The 18,601-nt window shown below is 42.8% G+C and overlaps 1 protein-coding gene across 3 annotated transcripts in view; it reads left to right on the top strand.

Moving 5' to 3' along the window:
- The first annotated feature begins 5,364 nt into the window (after positions 1 to 5,364).
- Positions 5,365 to 18,601, top strand: part of dgkb (diacylglycerol kinase, beta) — a 98,629-nt gene continuing 85,392 nt past the window's right edge. The window contains exons 1-5 of one of the 3 annotated variants that reach the window (XM_058053010.1): positions 5,366 to 5,492; positions 5,602 to 5,642; positions 6,091 to 6,144; positions 15,903 to 16,045; positions 16,168 to 16,363. The gene's annotated coding sequence lies outside the window, so the exon portion shown is untranslated. Of the gene's footprint in view, positions 5,493 to 5,601; positions 5,643 to 6,090; positions 6,145 to 15,902; positions 16,364 to 18,601 lie in introns of all 3 variants that reach the window. The other 2 variants (XM_058053012.1, XM_058053009.1) reach the window with 2 other exon arrangements.

The raw sequence follows: 18,601 nt of genomic DNA on the forward strand, positions 1-18,601 counted from the left end.
GCCAGCTGTGAGACATAGTCCCTCCAGTGTGTCCTAGGTCTGCCCCGGGGCCTTTTCCCGGCTGGGCATGCCCGGAACACCTCACCAGGGAGGCGTCCGAGAGGTATCCGGACTAGATGCCCGAGCCACCTCAACTGACTCCTCTCGATGTGAAGGAGAAGCGGCTCTACTCGGAGCCCCTCCCGGATGACTGAGCTCCTCACCCTATCTCTTAGAGTGAGTCCAGCTACCCTACGGAGGAAACTCATTTCAGCCGCCTGTATCCGGGATCTCATTCTTTGGGTCATGAGCTTTGGGTCATGACCCAAAGAATGAGATCCCGGATAGGTGAGGGTGGGAACATAGATCCACCGGTAAATTGAGTTCTTTGCCTTCCGGTTCAGCTCTCTTTTCACCGCGACGGTCCGGTACAGAGACCGCATTACTGCCGAGGCTGCACCGATCCGTCTGTCGACCTCACGCTCTCTCACTTTCCCTCACTCGTGAACAAGACCCCGAGATACTTAAACTCCTCCACCTGGGGCAGGACCTCATTCGCAACCCGGAGGGAGCACTCCACCCTTTTCCGACTGAGAACCATGGCCTCTGATTTGGAGGTACTGAGTCTCATCCCAGACGCTTCACACTCAGATGCAAACCGTCCCAGTAAACGCTGAAAGTCGCAGCCCGAAGAAGCCATAAGAACCGCATCATCTGTAAATAGCAGAGATGAGATTCGAAGGCCCCCGAACCGGACTCCCTCAACACCTTGGCTGCGCCTAGAAATTCTGTCCATGAAAATTGTGAACAGAATCGGTGACAAAGGGCAGCCTTGGCGGAGGCCAACTTTTACTGGAAACAGGCTCGACTTACTACTGGCAATGCGAACCAGACTCCTGCCCCGTTTGTACAAAGACCGGATAGCACGTAGTAACGCGGACGCCAAAGGACGCCACGAGGGACACGGTCGAATGCCTTTTCCAGATCCACAAAACACATGTAGACTGGTTGGGCAAACTCCCATGCACCCTCAAGCACCCTTGTGAGGGTGTAGAGCTGGTCCAGTGTTCCACGACCAGGACGAAAACCACATTGGACCTCTTGTAACAGAGGTTCGACCAACGGCCGTACCCTTCTCTCCAGCACCCTGTAATAGACTTTCCCAGGGAGGCTGAGGAGTGTGATCCCCCTGTAGTTGGAACACACCCTCCGGTCACCCTTCTTGAAAAGGGGGACCACCACCCCGGTCTGCCAATCCAAAGGTACTGTTCCCGACTTCCACGCAATGTTGAAGAGACGTGCCAGCCAAGACAGTCCCTCAACATCCAGAGCCTTGAGGAATTCTGGGCGGAACTCGTCCACCCCCGGAGCTTTGCCACTGAGGAGTGTTTTAACTACCCCAGATACCTCAGCCACAGTGATGGCACTGTCCACGTATGTGTCCTCAGACTCTGCTTCCTCTGTGGAAGGTATTGGAAGATTGAGAAGGGCCTCAAAGTATTCCTTCCACCGTCCGACTACATCCCCAGTCGAGGTCAGCAAGCCCCCGTCTCCACTGTAAGCAGTGTGGACTGGGCACTGCTTCCCTTTTCTGAGGCGCCGGATGGTTTGCCAGAACCTCTTCGAGGCCGACCGAAAGTCGTGCTCCATGGCCTCACCAAATTCCTCCCACACCCGAGTTTTTGCCTCGACAACCGCCAAAGCCGCGGACCGTTTGGCCTGACGGTATCTGTCAGCTGCTTCCGGAGTCCCACAAGCCATCAATGCTCGTTAGGACTCCTTCTTCAGCTTGACGGCGGCCCTGACCTCTGGTGTCCACCATCGGGTTCGGGGCCTGCCGCCACGACTGGCACCGACCGCCTTGCGGCCGCAGCTCCGGTCAGCCGCCTCAGCAATGGAGGCATGGAATATGGCCCATTCGGACTCAATATCCCGGTCCTACCCCGGGATGCAGGTGAAGCTCTGCCGCAGGTGAGAGTTGAAGACTCGACAAACGGGAGACTCTGCCAGACCCTCACTACTCGTTTGGGTCTACCAGCTCTGTCCAGCATCCTCCCCCGCCATCTTATCCAACTCATCACCAGGTGGTGATCAGTTGACACCTCAGCCCCTCTCTTCACCCGTGGTCCAGAACATGCGGACGCAGGTCTGATGATACGACTACAAAGTCGATCATAGACCTGCGGCCTAGGGTGTCCTGGTGCCAAGTGCACTTATGGACATCCCTATGTTCCAACATGGTGTTAGTTATGGACAAACTGTGGTTCGTACTACGTAGGTGATAAAGACTATTTTTTTTTCCTTTTCCAAATATATCAACTTTTTTCTTTAAAAAAATTATTTATTCCTATTCATATTTTGTCTGTATGTTTTGTAAAATTATAAATATTCCCCAATCTAATGTTCTAATAATTACAACCTTCTTTTTGTGTTTGTTTCCCACATTGAAACATTTTACACTTTATCCACAACCTAATTTTCCAAAAATTACAGTTTTATTTTTTGTTTGTTTTACATAATAATACTTAAAAAACGTCTTCTTTCGTTAATATTTCAAAGTACTAAAATCATAGGATTTTTTTCTTAATAATGTAGTGATACAAGTATGATGTTTTGTTGTTAGATTACAAGTTTTTTCTCTGAAAGAGGACCTATTGTGCTCATTTTCGGCTCTTTATATTGAGTTGTGGACTCCTATAGAGCGGCTACACACAATAACCAGCACCGAAAGCTTTCTAGATCTTTCAGAATCTGCACTTTTATTTTGTAAAGCAAGCAAACAAAAAATAATAAAAATAAAATGACTTAAATGTTATCATAGAAGTTTTCTGACGGACAAAGCTTGACACCGGAACAGATGAATTCACTTTCCGTTATTTCCTGTGGAGGGGAAAAAGCATCAAGGAGCAAATTGTGTTGACTTTGCAGCTTCCACTGTAACACTTTACTGTACTTTAAGATGCATATCGTACTGTATGTTATATATCTGACTGCTTTGCCTACTAACTATTAACCTCACACTATTTATTGTTCATGTACGCCATATATCAGGGGTGGGCAAACTACGGCCCGGGGGCCACATGCGGCCCACTAAGCGGTTGAATCCGGCCCGCCAGTTGCTTTCTATAGTAATGGTAATGGTTTTATTTCATTTGAACATGCATCAGATTACAATTGAATGCATCCCATAATCAGTTCACAGTTCCACATGTCCAAAAGGAGTAGGAAGAAGCAAAGCTTATTAAATCCTACTCCTCCATCTGGTGCTTTTACAATCACTAACTCTTACATTTGTTCACTTCCTGCTTTCCATAATACAGTTTAAGGGTTTTTTTGTTGTTTTTTTTAATAATGTACCTCGTACAGAAGTGATGTGACTCTACAATGACATAATAATTTGATCACTTCCTGCTTTCCTAATGTGGTGTAAGGTTTTTTTTTTTGTCACGTACCGAAGTACGAGGTGATATGACCATACAATGACATAATGGGTACCATAGTAACTGTCAATATAGTGATTTATTGTATTTATTAGTGATTATTTCACAAACATCAACTGCTTCTAAATATTTCAAATTTTAACATACAACAGCTGGCAACATAAGTCAAGTCGGATGTATGATTCAGAAAAAAAACTGTAAAATTCAATTTCGTAATTTGCTGTGGTCTGATGTTTAAAGCTCCTGAAAAAAGTGACATGAGAACATACAGCTTATAGTACGACACTTTTACAGATAAAATTAGACTAATAATTAAATGCGGACTGTTAGAATTATAAGAGTAAAATAGTGTGTGTTAACCCTTAGATGCATGAGTGACTGGACCCTACACTCTTCCATAAGAGGGTAAAAAATGACCCATACTAGAATCAATGCGTTTTTATACCAATTTTGCCATTTTGGTTAGGAATAATCACTTGTATGATATTTAGTATTATATTTAGGAGTTGATAAGTTGATAAGAATCAAAGGTTCTTATTGGATTCCATAGAAAATGCATACGGGTCATTTTTGACCCACTTATGGAAGGTTGGGGTAGTAACACAAAAACTAAAATTTCTTAAAATGTATAAAAGGTAAGTTAAAAATGTGAATGGCATTATATCAAAAACATGTTTTTTTTTTAGGAATACCTGGAATATGAAATAAAAAAAAATTCTAAGGGTTAAATATATATTCTGGCCCCCCGGACAATTTTGTTAACTCAAAGCGGCCCGCGAGTCAAAAAGTTTGCCCACCCCTGCTCTATATCCTGTCAGCTGAATTTACAACATGTGAATTTTTCTTTAAAATTTGAATTTATATTAAACAAAAAGGTATAGCGACAAATTTATCTGTGGTGGTCCAATTATATTTGTGGTGGGCCGACACAAATAAATACATGAATAAAAAACCTGCTATGTATACTATCAATAAAACCACTACTTACAGGACTAACAATGACATGCTGGTGTTGTAGCTCCAGAGGAAGGAGCCTACTACAGGCCGAATGTGAAAGAGGAGGGAATCCAGATCAAGCCCTAACCCAATTTCCATGTCCATTACCCTCACATATGTCCCCTGTGCCAAGTCCTCCCACATGGACCAAGTGTTGTCCAGACCTTATGTGGGAGTGAAATATTCCACAGCAGATGGTGCTATTTCCTCTCCCGTCACTGTGCGCGTCATCCTCATCAAGATGAGACGCTTGGGAAATTGTTGATGTTTGTCACATTGGCACTGAATCAGCCAAATAAATCAAAACTAACCGCTAAAATTGCAATATAATATGTTTTGGTTCATGTTTGAAAGCTTTATTGAACACCAAACTGTTTAGATAATCGATGATGAACTCCCATGTTCACTATGGGATGATTTGAAGGTCTTACTGTGTGTAGCTAAATGACCAATGAACAACGCTTTTACTACATGGTCTTTAAAAAAAAAAAAAAAATGTATGTCCATTGGTCCTCAGAACTGTCAGTCAAGCTTGGACTGTACTTTTTCTTCAGGCCACAATAGAATGTCATTGTTCAGATGATTGACAATAAAGGTATATTTTGAATGATGACTATGAATGTCGCATGTTTCAGTGCTTTTACTTCAGTTTGAGCTTTGTACACGAAACTGATGTTGTTCTGTAAACCCATCACACCCATTAAATCCATATACATGTTCCTGTTACTGTCCAACAGTGTTTTAAATGTATTTTTATCATAAAACACTAGGTTTTAACAATGAAGCTGGCTTGCTAAGTTCCAAATACCAACCGGAAGTGAGCTCCCCCATGATGTCATCAGCGAGTGAATCGCGAAAATGTTTAATGCAGAGCACATCTTGATAGTTTTCTTTGTGAAAATGTTAGCACTTGAAACTTTCTTTGGCTCTATTTTAGGTCATTGAAGTGGGAAACAATTTTGAATTTAAGAAACAACTCGTGGCAAAACAGGAAGATGTTGTCCTTGTGGTGTCTTGCTGCCACATTGCGTCTTTGTCATTGTGTAGCTCAAGTCTAGAATCACGGCTTCATTGAAGGTAAAAGTAATTATCAATGTTCAATTTATTCCTTCCATTTATCATTTATATATGTGTATATGCATTTGGAACTGTGTTTTATGTTAACATTTTTGGCTTTCTGTAACAGAGGCACCATTTTTGCAGGCAGAGCAACATGAATCTGGCAAGGTAAGTTAGCTTTAGCTAGCTAGCTAGCTAGCATGACTTGCGTGATTGCTTTACAAATGTTTGACTTGGTTATTTATGTCACTTCTAATGTTTTTTGTTGTGAACGTACAATAGTTTGTACATTGAGAAGTGAGAGGAATAAAGGAGTGTTGTACATTATGATTCCAATCTACCGGTGTGAAAGTGTGACATTGCTTCATGACAGCTGATTCATGGAAGCCTACCGAGTGAGCAGGTGTGTGAATATTAATGTGTCACATTAAAACCGCAGCAGATGGCAAAACAGTCATTTTGAACGCCTCTTTGCATGTTTTCATCACATTTGTGCAGTGTTTGTAAAACATACTTTTCCACTTTTACACTACAAGAAGATGCTAAATTGTCCTTATCTTATCTTGTACTTATCATATATTTACATTTGTTTTTGTTTATTTTTTCTTTACCCAAGATTGAACAACCACCATGAGGGTTCGCTAAATGGGCTGCAGAAGACTTCCAAAAGGTGAGTGTATATGTAGCCAAAATATAATTTATTATGCTGTGATAGGGAACCTGCATTTTGAAATGTTACCATAATGGTTCTTATATACACACCTGATTAAAATTTTACGTCAAGTTGAAAAATTGCAAGCGCTTCCATTTTAAGTAGTTACAGAATGCAAAAAGAAGAAATGAGAGTGTTTAAGTCAGCAATTTATTGCTAACAAGCATTAAAGTGACATAGGCTGTTCATCCCCTGATGAAAGGTTTAAGAGCACAGACTTTAAAAGGCAAAATCTTGAGAGAAAAAAACTTTCTGTCTTTTAACATGGCAGGATTTTTGAACTGCATTAGCAAGGCCTCTTGCAGCGCGCTATTGCTGCTGAGGTTGGATGTTCATTTGGAAGTTCTTCAAAGATCCCGACGGGTTATGAGGGTTACGAAAAATGCCAAAATGCCCCCAGCCCTGAGCCAGAAGATCCCGACCGTCAAGACAGACCATCCCAAAGAACCCAAAAGAAAGTAGTTACTGGTGTCGAGTGCAGTCCAATAACCATCTGCGAGAGAAGGCTTTTAAGAAGAAAAAACATCTTCAAAGGGTTCCTTCAATACCACAAAATTGCCCGTTGTAACCATGATGGTCCTGATGGCTTGACCAGGAGATCCCATCATGATCTGGGTTGCTTTTTCCTTCAATGGGGCAATGGTGCTTAAAGGGGACAGATTATGCTCATTTTGTATTGAGTTATGGACTCCAATAGAGCAGCTACACACAATAACGGACACAGTAAGATTTGTAGATCTACCGGAATCTGCACCTATTCCAGCTGTATTTCTTGGATCAAGCGTTTCCCGTGAAAACAGTCTGTTTTAATTTATTAAAACAGGCACACCCACCCGGCTTTGGTAGGTCACACCCCCAAGTGCTTGGGAGGACTTCTGGATAGCTGCTGAACCCAACTTTATAAGAGTGGATAAGCAGTATAGGAGTTGACACTAAACCTAATAAATCTTTTTAAAATGTCCGCTTTTAATATACAGCCATATGTGTTGCATCCTGATTCCAATCCGGAAGTAGAGACTGGACAGTCTGAAGTTTCTTAAGAAAAGATGTCTCTCCATAGTATGTAGCTTTAGCATTTCAGCATTCTGTTTTCTACAACATCGGTAACATTTTTTTGCAGGACTACCAGTGGGACGACATGATTGTGGTGGGAAATGGCTATTAGGAAGTGCAGACCTTGTAATTTGCACCCGGCTGCCTGTATGCACACTCTATAATGCTACACAGACAACTGCTTTTGTTGCATTATTTACATAATATAAACACAGTTAGGACACTGAAAAACGGGGCCAAAAAGTCATTTCTCAGAAAACTTAAAAATGGATCCCTTAGCATCATTAATTTATTTCAAAAGGTAAAACTCTAACCAAATCAATTTTACAATAAAAAGCGTGTAAATCCAATTAATGAATTATAATAAATGAAAATAAAGGAGGAGGTTGCCTTGAGGCACACCTGACTATTCCAACGTCTTATGACCTGATGCTAATTGTTTTTTGTAGACTTTTGGAGAACGAAGGCATTAACTGGAACATCCAGGCAGCAGAAAGAGTGTCATGAAGGCAATGGAGTGAGGTTCCCATATGTTGGGGAACTTAGCGCACCAGCTGGAAACAGCTGTTCTATTGTGACCTGACTAGTATGGATCGGCTCAGGTTGTGCTGTGAAAAAGGCCAAACTGGATTGCTTAAAGCAGGGGTGGGCAAACTACGGCCCGGGGGCCACATCCGGCCCGCCAAGTGTTTGAATACGGCCCGCCCAATCTTTCCAAAGTATTTCATTTAAACTCACCATACAACCTGGCATCATGGCCTGAGCCAACCTTTTGATGGTTGTATCAATTTCGTTGTTTGACGTGGTCTGTTGTTTACAAAGTGCTCCTGAAAAAAGGGACACAAGCACATAATAATAATAATAATAATAATAATAATAATTATTATTATTATATTATTATAATTATTATTAGAACTATTATGATTATTATAATTATTATATTAATGCTAATTATTATATTAATTATATATAATATTGTTATATTTGCATATTTTACATAATAATAATATAATAATTATTATTTTAATTTTATTGTAATTATTATATTTTATTATTTTTAAAATATTTAAATATAAATATAAAATAATAAATAATAATAGCTGATTGCATGACAATTTTACAGATACAATAATACCAGGCCCGCGAGTCAAAAAGTTTGCCCACCCCTGGCTTAAAGCGTCAATACATGTGCTAAATAAATAAAGCAATTGCTACAGAAGGAACTCCATTCCAATGTGCAAACAAAGAGAAGTGTTCAAGAAACTTAGACTGAGTGTTGCCAGGAAGTCTAAAAAGCAAAGGCAATCATGATTATACTCGTGTCTAAATAAAGGTGTAGAAAATACGACCTTGGGGCAGTTTGAGCATCAATGTTGTTGTCCGGCAGATGTGAGATACGACGATCCATTAGAATGTAGTGATCAGTGAACTCATATCAGCACAAAGCAGACATATCGATCAGACCAGGAGGAGGCATTCACCTTTACATGAAACCCTCCTAATGGATAACGAGGGTGGGCCGCCCGGGGGGCTTTAATGGAAGCAGCAAATGTCGCTCGAGATGGACGATCGATGCGGCTGTCGATGACAATTAAATCTCAGCGGGCTACAGCCAAAAGATGCCGTTTCAACCTCTTAGCTGGCTTTTTGTTAACAAGATGGCAATTGTTTTTATGATATCATGGTTCCTGGTAAGGAAAGCAAAGACTGCAATGTCTTTAGTGAAGCTTTGCTGAAGTTTTCAAACCTGTTTTAGTTCACATACCTTTGCGTATCAGCTTTAGCATGCTGATGGTCATGTAGCATCTGAGCATTTATCCAAGCTGCTAGCTGGAATAGGTTCATTTTGTCTTCTTATGGAATATATGGTCAGTGACTTCCACTCAGACATATTTGTAGGTATTTTAGGTATTTCCCAAATACAGCTACGTAGTGTTCAGGTGACCCTTCTGAAGAAGACTGCAGGGGACATTCGAAACATGTCAAGTTGTCTCTTGATACATCGCAGTTCGAACATTCATTCATTCATTTTCTACCGCTTATCCTCATGAGGGTTGCGGGGGTTGCTGGAGCCTATCCCAACTGTCTTTGGGCGAGAGGCGGGGTACACCCTGGACTGGTGGCCAGCCAATCACAGGGCACATATAGACAAACAACCATTCACACTCACATTCATACCTATGGACAATTTGGAGTCGCTAATTAACCTAGCATGTTTTTGGAATGTGGGAGGAAACCGGAGTACCCGCAGAAAACCCACGCATGCACGGGGAGAACATGCAAACTCCACACAGAGATGGCCGAGGGTGGAATCGAACCCTGGTCCTCCTAGCTGTGAGGGAGTCAGTATTATGTCGCTCATGACTGGTGGCCAGCCAATCACAGGGCACATATAGACAAACAACCATTCACACTCACATTCATACCTATGGACAATTTGGAGTGGCTAATTAACCTAGCATGTTTTTGGAATGTGGGAGGAAACCGGAGTACCCGGAGAAAACCCACGCATGCACGGGGAGAACATGCAAACTCCACACAGAGATGGCCGAGGGTGGGGAAAGACAAAATAAGAAGCCAAAAAGTTACCACTTCCACACAAACTAGGAGGAGAAGTCATTCATTCATTTTCTACCGCTTTTCCTCACAAGGGTCATGGGGGTGCTGGAGCCTATCCCAGCTGTCTTGGGGCGAGAGGCGGGGTACACTCTGGACTGGTGGCCAGCCAATCACAGGGCACATATAGACAAACAACCATTCACACTCACATTCATACCTATGGACAATTTGGAGTGGCTAATTAACCTAGCATGTTTTTGGAATGTGGGAGGAAACCGGAGTACCCGGAGAAAACCCACGCATGCACGGGGAGAACATGCAAACTCCACACAGAGATAGCCGAGGGTGGAATTGAACCCTGGTCTCCTAGCTCTGAGGTCTGCGCGCTAACCACTAGACCGCCGTGCCGCCAGTTCGAACATTGCATTGTCAAAAAATAATAAACGATCACTGTTTTGTGGTTGAATGTGACTAATTTGTACGTATGCTTGATCTAAATGTAGCATTTTCAAAAGACAACAAAACTAGAAATGTAAGGTATTCAGAGGGTAGTGTAAGACTTGTGTGTGCCTTTAGGAGGCGGGGCCTGGGAAGTCATGTGTGTGATGTCAGTTAGCTGGATTTGACCGAGTGTGCGTGACTGAGTTGTGGCCGACAGCAGCTCCTGTGTGAATGTTGACTGCATATGTGGTCTCTTCTTGAAGCCATTGAAGTCTCTCCTTAACCACAAGCGGCGGCATTACAGTAGTGTTTTACACTAATCACTAGCATGCTACATTGGTAATACAATAATAGTACGCTGACGGACAGAGGTGTGTCATTATTATCTTTTTTTTTTTACATTTGACAAATAATATGCCATATAGTGAACCACAAAAGAGCGATCGTTTATTCATGCATTTTTGATAGCCAAGCGATAACACAGGTTTTGTGTTCAGTTGTGTTGTCATTGACTAATATTTTAACGAGTTTGATGATCTGATTTGATGATGGCGGAGCGTGGCACAGCCCACGCAGTGGTGATTTGGTCTAGCGTACTACTGCACGCAAAATAAATGGCTTTGACCCATCATCCGCAATCTCTACGTGAAACACAAGGATACTCGGGAGAATCGGTTAGCATTAGGGAGCTAACAATGCAAGTCATGGGACACACCTATTTTGACTATAAAGACCTCTAAAAAAAACTCCCAACAACATTTTATCATTTGACTCGTTTCTGGTGGCGCCGCTCTGGTGGCAGCCTGCTACAGCAGCTCTTGCTCTTTGTTGAGTTTTTTCTTCTTTATTCTGTCTTTTTCATTCTTTTTCTAGGTTATTCTTAAAGGGACTGCTTCGTAAATGCTCAGTTCAATTGTCCACCATAGTGATAGTGTTGAGCTGGCATTTCTCATATAATTTTTCGACGATGTTTTCGACCGCACTTACAAATTTCCCCACTGAGGGACGAATAAAGGCAAATCTTAATCTTAATCTTATACATACTGCGACCTTGCAACAGGTACATTTATGATAGCATGTAATACCTAGATACCCTATTTTGATCACTTTATACAGTAAACCTCGGATATTCATTCATTCATTCATTTTCTACCGCTTTTTCCTCACGAGGGTCGCGGGGGGTGCTGGAGCCTATCCCAGCTGTCTTCGGGCGTAAGGCGGGGTACACCCTAGACTGGTCGCCAGCCAATCACAGGGCACATATAGACAAACAACCATTCACACTCACATTCATACCTATGGACAATTTGGAGTCGCCAATTAACCTAGCATGTTTTTGGAATGTGGGAGGAAACCGGAGTACCCGGAGAAAACCCACACATGCACGGGGAGAACATGCAAACTCCACACAGAGATGCCCGAGGGTGGAATTGAACCCTGGTCTCCTAGCTGTGAGGTCTGTGCGCTAACCCCTAGACCACCGTGCCGCCCAACCTTGGATATATCGGATTCAATTGTTCCCACTGGTTTTGTCCGATATAAGCGAAATCCGTTATATGCGTATACCGGAAAATGTCCGTTTTACGCATATATCGGATTTATATCCGGTATATGCGTAAATCGGATTTTATTCGTTATAAAAAGGCACTTCCTTGACTATGTTTCCAATGTACCTGGACGCGCAGGCAACGCTGCAAATGACGTCGTATAGCGGCCTGTCACGATTCGGCGAATCGGAGCGCCACGATGCGGCCATCCGATATATGCGAGGGAAATTTAATGGAAATGCATTGGAACGGGACTGGAGATTTTGTCCGAAATAGGCGAAATCCGTTATAAAAAATCCGATATATGCAATGAATTTTTATTGGAAATGCATTACAGAAAAATCGCTTCTTTTTTATCTGTCCGTTGTGAGCGAATTTCCGATATATCCGAGTCCGATATATCCGAGGTTTACTGTATATAACTGAAACTTCTTTCCCGGGCTCGTTGATTTCACATCTAGTGCTACTTCTGTCAACAACAGCAGCATGCCGAGCGTCAGTCTGTTTGCTGCTTCAAATCACAGCAGACTTTGTGAGAGCCACCACCGACTACTTTTAGCCAAATGAGCATCCAGAACCTTACTTATCTTTTTGAGCCTGAATACACAGAAGATGCGCTACAGGTTTAGAAGCTGTGAATCTCGGCGGCAGAAGGGATGCAAGTCATTACGTGGTGTATATGACGTGGTGTAAATGTGGAGCTGGATCTAATACATGATGTAATTATTGCAACATCATCTAAAATGCTTTATCTACAATGACAATGAAATGAATGATGATAAATGTGTAAATAACGATAGTGGTTGTAGTTGAATGTGATAATGTGGAATAATTATTGTTGTCCGTTTATGTTGACTACTGATTGTGATAAGGGATGAGATGATATAGATCCTGGACATTAGCCTGGGCAGCTCCATAGAATAAATCTCCATTGGATCTTGTGCAACCGGATCAATGGATGCTAGTGAGAAAACGCAAATATGATTGAAGGCATATTTTGGACACCGCTGAGCCCATATGTTGCATTTCTTTGAAAGTAGTGGTGATGGAAAAGGTGAATACAAGCAACGTGCATCCTCACCTTTATCACCACCATCCCGTCCAGTTTTCCCAACTGCGAGAAAAAGCTGCCACTCGAGGTGCAGAGGACGCTCAACGCTTACTGAGGTGTATGGCGGAAAACGTAAATATAAACAAAATGGTGCACCCTCACAGACAGTGTCGCTCGCTGCATGTTAAGTAATGATATTTAAAAAATAGTTTCTGTTGACGAATGCTAACAAACATCCAATGGTCAGTATTTATTAAAGTGCAATTTGGTGACTTGTGTATTGCTTTTATTGAAGTGTTTTTTTTCTACACAGAGAAATTTTAATTTTTTATTTTTGTCTATTTTTAATTGGTTTTGCTGATTTTTTTTTAAATAAAAGAAAGCACATTTTCATTTTAACAAAAACCTTTATTATGTTACTTATGTCACTTGACAGTCCAATTACGACATTAAACATGCTTGAGATATTAAAATGAATTGCTCCCATTATTATGCTGCATATTATCATTACTGGTACATCAATGGAAAAATGGCACGTTGGCGGAGAACAACAAAACTCATGTATATCAGTCGCAGCTGCACCACTCCATTAGGCACACTTATGCAATCTAATGAACTGGAATATGTTCGGAATGTGGTTGAGAGCCATTTGGAATATTTTATTGAAAAACAAAACCAACCAAAATATGCCCAAAAAAGAGAATAGAAGAATAGTAGAATATGAAAAAGCATGTTCCATTGTTCACTGAATGCGATTCAACAATATTTGCACGTGTTGTGCAATTTAAATAATATTTTCCCAAGGAGTCTGCAGGATTTAAAACGTATTAAATGGTATTAAATGCAAGTTTACGAGGTCCTACATTTTTGATTATGCACGATGATCATTTTAAGTTTTTGTTCTTATGTAAATTTAGTGGAATTGGCTTTGAGTTTGCGGTTTAAAAAAGTGTCGTAATCAATGTAAGTTACATTACATTACAATGATGCTGTTTGATGTTGTCTTATCATATCACATATTAAGAGCTGCAAATATAATACCCTGAAAGTGTGGTATTTTTGGTTAGAATCTGATGCCTCGTGGAGGACGTCTTTGAGTGCATGTGAAGGTGTACCTAATGTCGCATCCCATTGCAGTTCCACGAATCCACTTCTTCCCCGCCTCCTTTGCAGACAATTTGCTGGAGCAGACAGATGCCTCGAGGAGGCCATGAAGTGATGCGCATTAACGTCGCTCTCTCTTCATGCTTGGAGCTGCAGCCTGGGAGATGACGGACGGCGGGTTTGGGGGGCACACAAGTGTGGGGTCAGGGAGAGGGTCCGGTGGTTGGTCTCTGGCAATCCGTCTGCGGTCTTCCTCTGGAAGGAATCCCTGAGGTCATGTCTTGTAGACGTTACATAAGGGTGCATGCATAGTGCTCCACACTCCCGCTGCTATTTTTAGCACAGAAGTGGAGTAGTGATTTATATATAAATACGTGCGCTTACGAGAGCTGCAGGGCGCCATGTGCTGGAGACACTGTGGTGGAACATTTGCTGCTATTAAGTTTAGTTTTGGAGCCATCGATGCAAGCATGTTTTTTGTAGTTGCTGCTGAAATATGCAGTAAAAGACACGCCGTTGTTGAGCTGGAGCGTCATCGCGGTAACGCTTGCACCCGTTCCTCATTGCAGAGGTTGGAAATGTAAACAACACGGTGCCTTGCAAAGGGAAGGAAGCAGCTGATGTGGATCTATTGGAAGGGTTCATCTGCACATAGAGGTTGCCATGGCGACTGCTTACTTTCCACTGAATGGAGACAGAACAGAACCAGGGCTTATAAAGCTCACTTGTGATTTTGTGTATATGTGTGTAGCTGTTCATGTTGCTTTTTTTTTTAATGCGACGACGTAAAGTCGTGTCAATGCCAGTAAAATGGAAGCCGACAAAAGGATTTTTCACTTAGTGCAAGTTGGGGGATTCTAATGAGTGCAGTTTTAGGTTTACAGTTAAACCTTGGTGTCAAAATTCAGTTTTCAACAAAAATTATTGTTGCCAAACACACAATTTTGTAGGGAGATTATCATGATCACCACCTTCTTGTTTTGCCATTACTTATTTCTCGAATTCAGTTCAGTAGTGTTTTTCACCTTCTGTATCAAAATGCTGGCACTTGAAACTTTATTTGGTTCCATTTTGAATTATTGAGGTGTGAAACACAATTGAATTCATTAAATACAGTAAACCTCGGATATATCAGACTCGGATATATCGGAAATTCACTCACAACGGACAGATAAAAAAGAAGCGATTTTTCTGTAATGCATTTCCAATAAAAATTCATTGCATATATCGGATTTTTTATAACGGATTTCGCCTATTTCGGACAAAATCTCCAGTCCCGTTCCAATGCATTTCCATGAAATTTCCCTCGCATATATCGGATGGCCGCATCGTGGCGCTCCGATTCGCCGAATCGTGACAGGCCGTTTGCAGCGTTGCCTGCACGTCCAGGTACATTGGAAACATAGTCAAGGACGAATTATAACGGATAAAATCCGATTTACGCATATACCGGATATAAATCCGATATATGCGTAAAACGGACATTTTCCGGTATACGCATATAACGGATTTCGCTTATATCGGACAAAACCAGTGGGAACAATTGAACCCGATATATCCGAGGTTTACTGTAACTCATGGCAAAACAGGAGGTGTGATGTCTCACTGCTACATCATGTCTTTGGCAACAATCACATCAAAAATCACAGCTTCAAATACGGTAAAAGTCATCTTAAATGTTCATTTATCCCTTCCATTCATCATTTATATATATATTGGAATTCTTGTAAAACTATAACAACTTGTTTTGTGTTAACAATTTGACAATTCAATTAAAAACAAAAGTGACAGAGCAGGAGGACATCCAGAAGATGCCCTGAGGGATACACTGTGGTTGCCTTTGACCTTGCAGTTCTTGCTGGATGACATCACTCATGAATATGAAAGGCATTGTGTGTGTGTGTGTGTGCTCACTTCCATAATAAATCATTGATGTCTCTCCTTCCCCGCTCATCTCCCAGCGCCCCCCCCCCCTCCTCTCGCGGCGAGGATTTCCCACAAGTTGGTGCACTTACCGCCTGCATGCCGTGCCGAATGCTAACGTGGATGCTTCATTCACCGGAGCAAGAAGGAGAGGAGGAGGATGCAAAAATAAGGCTGGAGAGTAAGGAGGAGAGTGACCAAGGGGAGGGACGTGTGACGTGCATGAACGGGAGTATGGAAAAGTGATGATTCCGCTCTCTCTCTCTCTTTCTCTCTCTCTCCCTTGCTCTCTGGTGACTGGAGGAAAACAAACAGCATCCCCCCCTGACATGAAGTGTGGGCTGCAGCCGCACCGCCGCCTCTTCACGCTCCACATTTGATTCCACACTCCTGCATAACGTCCACTGGACCCATCACTGGATCGTCGCCGTACATCCAGAGGTGGATACATCGGGAATATGACCGTGGTGCTCCATCCCCAGCCTTGGATCCGCAGCAGGTGAGAATGTGTGATGTTTCATCACATTTCTGCAGCTCATGTGTGTCGCAGTGGTCGCCCGTGTGTTTGTGTGTGTGTGTGTGTGGATGCACTGGATCGTCCACAGCGCGGGACCACCGGAGCGTGACCACACAGCGAGGATGCTGCTTATCAAATGTGCCAGGGAATGAGAAAAAGACGCAATGAGATCCGGCATGAGGCGGGAGGCGGATTCCCACGCACAATGTGTGGCGTTTGCATTTCCTTCACACAACACTTGTCAATAATTGATGCTAAATTATGCCTCTGCATTCAAACATGGCTGATGCTCCTCAAGCTTGTCGTCATGTAAGCTTCACTGGACACACACACCTGTGCCACAAGGGGGATGCTGGGTCCTGAAATCCTAATAGATGCTTTTCCCGACCTCAAGTGCATCATTGAAACGTTGCATCGTGACCGGCCCTTAAAGGTTCATTAATGCAGAAGCACTCGTGGGCTCGGTTGAAATTCCTGGCCGGGTTGGGACGCAGCACGTCGCAAAGGCTGCGTTTCGTGCTGTCATCATAGCAACGGCTCTCAGTCTGACGTGAGCTGGATGCAACCTTGAATGCACAAAACCAGGCAACTACCACTTGTTGCATCACCCGCGTTATCATTTCTTAATGTGCTGTACAACAAACATTCATTCATTCATTCCTTTTCTACCGCTTTTCCTCACGAGGGTCGCGGGGGGTGCTGGAGCCTATCCCAGCTGTCTTCGGGCGAGAGGCGGGGTACACCCTGGACTGGTGGCCAGCCAATCACAGGGCACATATAGACAAACAACCATTCACACTCGCATTCATACCTATGGACAATTTGGAGTGGCCAATTAACCTAGCATGTTTTTTGGAATGTGGGAGGAAACCGGAGTACCCGGAGAAAACCCACGCATGCACAGGGAGAACATGCAAACTCCACACAGAGATGGCCGAGGGCAGGGACCGAACCCTGGTCTCCTAGCTGTGAGGTCTGCGCACTAACCACCAGACCGCCGTGCCGCCCGTACAACAAACAGTAGTTTTCTAATACTTCCCGTTTTCTAGGATGTCATGGAGTTTGGTGTTAGTCGGCTCTTATACAAGAGTTCCTTAGCTTCTATATCCGTGGCTTATCGGGAGGAGAAACACAAACCGAAATGAGAAATGCCTTAATGCTACGTTCACACCGAACGCCGAATGTCGCTCTTTGAATCGGCGACGAATTTGGCGTCATTTTTCAAAAAATCTCACGATCTCCTCAGATATGTTTATGTTCTGATAAGCTCTGACACGCTCTGATACGAAATTCGTTCCCGCTTTAGGCGACAAATTATTTCCCGAATCGCTACGGCTACTCACGCTTTGATGCCGATTGATCAGGATTTGTTACGCTTTAAATCACGCTTTGATACGCTTTAATACTCATTGATAAGCTTTGGTGTGCTTATCACGCTTTAAATAACGCTCTGATACGATTATCAAGCTCTCTTGTGCATTGATAGGCTCTGTTAAGCTCTGTTACGCAATGGAAAATTTCGAGATCCCGACTGCATCCCGCCTCTGATCCAGAGCATAATAAAGATCCATTGATCCTTTGAACCAAGCTCTGTTAAGCTTTCCTACGCTTTGATAAGCTTTGTGATGCTTTGATAAGCTTTAATACGCTCTCCCCGCTTTACACAATTAGTGACAGATCGTCTCAAATTTTTAAACAGTTTAAAAATTTTTGCCGCTCTTGCCGAATGTCCCGAATTGCTCAAACCTTTCTTACGCTGTATTACGGTCTTTACGCTTTCATTAAGCTTTGTTACGCTTTGCCGCCGCTTTGCTCGCCGTCGATTCGGCGTCGGTGTGGACGTAGCATTATAGTTATTACTGTCACAGATCCTTTAACAAGCTCAAGGATACCATCTTTAGCCTTATTGCTGGTCACCACTAGAGATGGTACCGTACACGGTTTTTATCATTTGGTCCGCCCTCGTCATTTTTCAGTACATTTTGTAATGTGCACTCTCCAGGCTGCCCAAATGGCCCTCCGATAGTGTCCATTTCACACACATCCATTTTCTGTGCTGCTTATCCTCACTTGGGTGGCGGGTATGCTGTCGAGAGGCCGGGTACACCCAATGTCAGGGCACTCTGCAACTATCACCTCTGCACTTCAGATAAGGAACTTCAAAATAATATCACTACCGCCCTGTTCGAATTCTTACTGTTTCACTTGCACCTTCCTAAA

The sequence above is a fragment of the Doryrhamphus excisus genome, chromosome 17 (assembly GCF_030265055.1).
Source record: "Doryrhamphus excisus isolate RoL2022-K1 chromosome 17, RoL_Dexc_1.0, whole genome shotgun sequence".
NCBI lineage: Eukaryota > Metazoa > Chordata > Actinopteri > Syngnathiformes > Syngnathidae > Doryrhamphus > Doryrhamphus excisus.